We start from the raw sequence: 6,000 nt of genomic DNA, 5'->3' as shown, positions 1-6,000 counted from the left end.
CAGCTCTGACAAGAGTCACTTACAGGTCTCGTCTTCAGGGGTGCCCTCGGGCCTCACAGGGGCGCTCCTCCTGGGCGGCCTGTCCCCTGCCAACCTGAAGAAGGAAGTGAGGGGGCTCCTCAGGGTGCAGCCAGCACGGCCCCAAGTTCTGGGGCTGAACAGGACGGTGGGGTGACTCGGGTGTTGTGGGGTCCCCTCTGTTCTGGGAGGGGGAGCCCCTGGGTACACACTCAGGGCACGCACCTCCCCTTGACTCCTGGCACTGCCTGGGCCTCCTCTGCTCTGTGGCCTGAGGACACGGTCCTCAGACTTGGGCCTTCGCCTCCCGGTTCCTGGAGCCCCTGTAAGAGGGATGGAGGGGGCACCTCTTGTGTAGACTGTGGCACAGCCCTGGGCCCCTCGGTGCTGGTAGGAGGGATGGGCCGGACTCTGTGAGATCCCCCCAGTTCTGAGTTCTCGGGTGGGTGGTCTCCTCGGGGCTGGCTCGTAGTGCTCACCGTTCCCCTTAAGGGCCTGGACTCTCCCCTTTGTGGGCCTGAGGGGAAACTCAGAACAAGACCCCGGGTCTGAACAGAAAGCAGTGAGGGGGCCCCACATGTGGCCGCACCTGTCCAGGGCCTCCCGAGGGTCCTAGGATGGGGACGTTCTGGGTCCTCACCTCCTCCTCACATCCTGCCTGGCCTCCCAGCACTGACCACAGGGGCAGGTTTCTGTGGAGGCCCCTGTACCAGGGCTGGGGGTCTGCTCAGTCCGCCCTCGGGATCCTGGGAGTCCACCCTCTGCGGACCTGAAGCCTCACCCCTCACACCAAACACCTGACCTCCCGAGGACCCTGAGCCAGAAGTCAGGAAACATCTCATCTGCTGACCGTGCTCTGGCGCCTCCAAGGCCCCCGTGGAAGGGCAAAGCATCCCTCCCTGTGTTGGGGTCTAACGTCCTCAATCCTTGCTTCCTCGCGTGCAGGCTGGACTCTGGGCAGGACCTGGGATTGTCCCGTCTGCCAGTGTGAGTCCCTGCTCCTTCTACCAGGGCGCCAGTCTCTCAGAGGCCCGGACGTCAGGACGTCAGGACAGGCCTACTGTGCTCATCCCGCCCCGGGGCCTCCCACGGCCACCTGCCAGGGCGGGGATCTGGTGGGTCCTTTTTGTCCTCTCTCAGGGTCCCCTCAGTCCTGCCTAAGGGCTCTAACCTTAGTCCACCAGGGACCTGACATTTTACCCTCTGCCCTCATGAGACCCTGCCCCTTATCCCAGGTCCCCAGCTTTTCTGAGGCCCGGATGTCAGGATGTGCTGCTGTGCTCATCCCACCCTATGGCCTCCCAGGGCCAGCTCTGTTCTGGGGTCCAGGCTGCACTCAGTCCTCCCTCAGGGCCCTCACCTTGACTCCACGCAGGACCTGGGATTCTCTCCTGTGCCCGCCTGAGACCCCGCCCCTTATACCCCCTCCCCAGCCTCTCTGAGACCCCGCCCCTTTTAACCCCTCGCCAGGGTCTCTGAGACCCGGATGTCAGGAAGTGCTGCATGGGGTCATCCCACCCTATCGCCTCCCCAGGGCCCCCTCTCTTCTGGGGTCCAGGGTCCGCTCATTCCTCCCTCAGGTTCCTCACCTCGACTCCCGGCAGGTCCTGGGATTCTTCCCTCCGCCCTCTTTAGGCCCCGCCCCTTACACCAGGTCCCCAGTGTCTCTGAGACCTGGAGGCAGAAGTCAAAACTCCTTGCCAAGTGCTCATTCCGTCCCGGGACTGCCCAGGGCTGATGGCAGGGGCGGGGATCAATGGCGTCCCCTCTGTCCTCCTTCAGAGTCCTCAGCTCGAGCCCTGGCAGGTCCGGGGACGCCCCCTGTGTTCACCCGAGGCCGGACCCTCACACCAAGGCTTTCACTGTCCCGAGACCCCCAGGGGGAATCTATGCACAACACATCAGGCCACCAAGCCCAGGGCTTCTCAGGGCTGAGATGATCCCGCGGGGGTCCCTCAGCGCTCCCTCGACTCCTCACCTTGACTCTCCGCTGGCGCCCCCTCATGAACAGACATCTGAGTGCCTCTCTCGCCTCCGAGCACCCTCAGCACCAGGGGCTCTCAGCTCTCGCACCCCAGACGCAGAGCCCACCCCTCGTGCCCCCGCCCACCCGGGAGCCCGAGCCCCATTCGTGCCACGAGCGTCCTCCCCGCCACCCCACGCCCCGCCCCGCCCCGCCCCGGCGGGAGCTCCCCTAACAACTACCGAACCCGCGCCCGGGAGTCCTCCCCATCGACCCCCGCCTCAGCCAGGAGTACCTCCCCCTTCCTCCCGCCACACGCAGCAGCCGTTAGCCCTCCCCTCCCTTGTCAGCCCGTGGGGCGGGGGCCCGCCCATCCCATCCTCCCCACCCCCACAGCCAGTCGTCCTCTCCTCTGGCCCCCAAAGCCGGACCCACCCATCCAGCAGGAAGCCCTCTCCTCCGGCCCCCCCACGCTTAGCCATTAGCCCCACCCTCTGCACCCCGACTCGAAAACGCCCCCCACCAGCCACCCCAGCAGCCAGCGGTCCTCCCCTCGGACCCGAACACAGGGGGACCCTTCCCTCAGCCCCCCTTCAACCCGCTGCCCTCCGCCGCCGCTCCCCCACTCCCAACCGAGCAGCCCGTAGCCCTCCCCCCACCTCCACTCCTTCCCAGGGCCCCCGGTACCTGTGGAGTCCAGCCCCCGGCAAAGCCCCCGCCTGTCTCCTGACTTGCTCTGACTCTGTGGATGACTCCGGAGTCCTGCTCAGAAGGGGCTGAAGAGCTCGTCTCAGCAGTGCAGCCAGGAACTCTGCAGCTGACGGTCCCAGGCACTCTGTGCGAACGCCACGTGGGTTTCCGGGTGCTCCCGGAAGCTCCAGGGAGATGAGGGAGAAAGTTCTAGACGTCTCTTTACAGAGAAAGTGGTTGGATGACAAGAGCACGTGAGGAGGCGCTTTGCTACGGGAGCAGCAGTAGCCATGCGCACTGAGGGCCTGAGGTCCCAAGGTTTGGCGCCTCAGGAAGCAAAAGACACGCCCATTGGCCTTCCACCAATAGGAAGGCCTCCCTGCAAGGCTGTGGAGTTGGGGGAGCAAACTTGGCGATGCAGAGCCCGTTGTGGCAAATAACTCAATTTGTCTTTACAGGTGGTTTTCTACTGTGACTGATAATGTCATAAACCTATTCTGATTTCTTTTGTTTTTTTTAGTTTTTGAATTTTATTTTATGTAATTTTTTATACAGCAGGTTCTTATTAGTTACCCATTTTGTACATAAAATTGTACATTTGTGAATCCCAATCTCCCAACTCATCACACCACCACCACCCCCGCCCCCACCATTTTCCCACCTTGGTGTCCATATGTCTGTGCTCTACATCTGTGTCTCTGTTTCTGCCCTGCAAACCGGTTCATCTGTACCATTTTTCTAGGTTCCACACATATGCATTAATATACGATATTTGTTTTTCTCTCTCTGACTTCCTTCACTCTGTATGACAGTCTCTAGATCCATCCACGTCTCTACAAACGACCCATTTCGTTCCTCTGTACAGCTGAGTAATAAAGCAATAGTAATAAAGCTCTTCTTTATATGGATTGATTTCTTGTCTAGTTGTATCAACTAGCCATCTTCTCACATGGCACAAGAGGATGAGGCAGCTGTCTGGGGTCTCTTTTATAAGGGAGCTAATCTCATCCATGAGGGCTCCCCCAGCATGGGCTAATCACTTCCCAGCGCCCCACCTCCAAATCCCATCCCTTTGGGGGTTAGAATTTCACAGGTGAATGAGGGGGAGAGGATTACAAATATTCAGTCCGTAGCACTGTCAGTCCAACTATTGTTGCTCCTATGTTCCCTTTTTCCTGCTGAGATAATCAAGTTTTTCATTTACATTTTAACTTCTCTACTGCCTTTTCAGGCAATTATCAGTTTTCGCTAAAACTTTACAATTCACCTATGAAATGGAAGAAGAACCCTCACCATGTCTGGGTCTGCAAAGTGCCTAGCCTACCCTCTCACTGGAGAGGTGTCCCACAGGTGCTGAGCAGGAATCCGACTCTGGACCCCCACCCTCACCCGCAGCAATCCTTTCCCTCCATTGCCCACTGCGGAGGCCACACTCAGCTGAAACGTTCCGAGAAATTTATTAAAGAGAAACATTGACTGAAACCATTGAACGGAGGGCATGATAACACAGAGAGGAACTTCTAACGGCCACCGGACCCCACGGGTTCCCCCCCCCCGGGGTCCCCAACAAGGTGCCTCCGCTACACCCCACCCATCGGCCCTCCATCCCCCCCCCAGTCTCCCTTCCTGAGGGCCCCACATGTGGCCTCTCTCCAGGACGATGTGTGCTGGCAATGCCTGCTCCCCTCAGGGAAGCCCCTCCCCCTATGGCCCACATGCCTGGGGCCTGGCCCTGCCCTGTGGTGGGCACAGGACAGTCCCACAGCAGGGCACGCACCACTGAGCCGACGACGTGGTGTCCCGAAGAACAACCCGGTGGCCATGAATTGTACTGGTAATTACTTTCACATTTCCAAGTAAACTCCTATTGCAATGCTGTGTTATCTAGGTTGGGATCACAAACTATGAAGGAATGTTTCCCAGTTGATTTTACAAATACCAAAATTCAGCCTTGTATTGGATCAGTACAAATATATGTGGTCAATACCATTCACAAACGTAGAAACTGAAGCTTATTAAATACTATTATTAATATACAGAAATCAGTTGCCTTTGTATACACTAAAAACAAAGTATCAGAGAAATTAAGGAAACTATCTCATTTACCATTGCATCACAATGATAGAATACCTAGGAATAAACCTACCTAAGGAGGCAAAAGACCTGTACACTGAAAAGTATAACAGTGGTGAAAGAAACTGAAGACAACACAAACAGATGGAAAGATAACATTGCATTCTTGAATTGGAAGCATCAGTAGTGTTAAAATGACCATACTACTCAAGTCAACCTACAGAACTGCAATCAATGCAATTCCTATGAAAATACTCTTGGCATTTTACACAGAATTTGAACAAATAATTTTAAATTTTCTATGGAAACACAAAAGACCCTGAAGAGCCAAAACAATCTTGAGAAAGAACAACAGAGCTGGAGGAATCATACTCCCTGGTTTCACACTACAGTATAAAGCTACAGTAATCAAAGCAGTATGGTACTGGCACAAAAACAGACAAATAGATCAATGGAACAGGATAGAAAGCAAAGAAATAAACCCACGCACCTATGGTCAATTAATCTACAACAAACTAGGCAGGAATACAGTAGACACTGGAGAAAAGACAGTCTCTTCAATAAGTGGTGCTGAGAGAACTGAACAGCTACATGTAAAAGAATGAAATTAGACCATTGTCCAACAGCATAAACAAAAATAAATGCAAAATAGGGTAAAGGCCTAAATGTAAGACCGGATACTATAAAACTCCTAGAGGGAAACACAGGCAGAACACTCTTTGACATAAATCACAGCAATATGTTTTTGGATCTATCTCCTAAGGAAAAGAAGTAAAAGGAAAAATAAACAAATGGGACCTAACTAAACTTAAAAGCTTTTTTGCACAACAAAGGAAACCACTGACAAAACTAAAAGACAACCTACTGAATGGGAGAAAAGATTTGCAGCTGAAGTGACTGACAAAGGATTAATATCCAATATATATAAACAGCTCATACAACTCAACATCAAGAAAACAAACAACCCAATTACAAACATGGGCAGAAGAACTGAATAGACATTTTTTCAAGGAGAAAATGCAGATGGCCAACAGGCACATGAAATGATCCTCCACATCACTAATCATCAGGCAACTGCAAGTCAAATCCACAAAGAGATATCACCTCACACCTAGTCAGAATGGCTATCATGGAAAAGAACACAAATAACAAATGTAGGTGAGGATGTGGAGAAAAGGGAACCCTTGTACGCTGTTGGGAGAATGTAGATTGGTGCAGCCACTGGGGAAAACAGCATAGAGGTTTCTCAAAAAACT

Source organism: Mesoplodon densirostris, chromosome X (genome assembly GCF_025265405.1).
Source record: "Mesoplodon densirostris isolate mMesDen1 chromosome X, mMesDen1 primary haplotype, whole genome shotgun sequence".
Classification (NCBI taxonomy): Eukaryota; Metazoa; Chordata; class Mammalia; order Artiodactyla; family Ziphiidae; genus Mesoplodon; species Mesoplodon densirostris.
Note: the sequence above shows the minus strand (reverse complement) of the source record.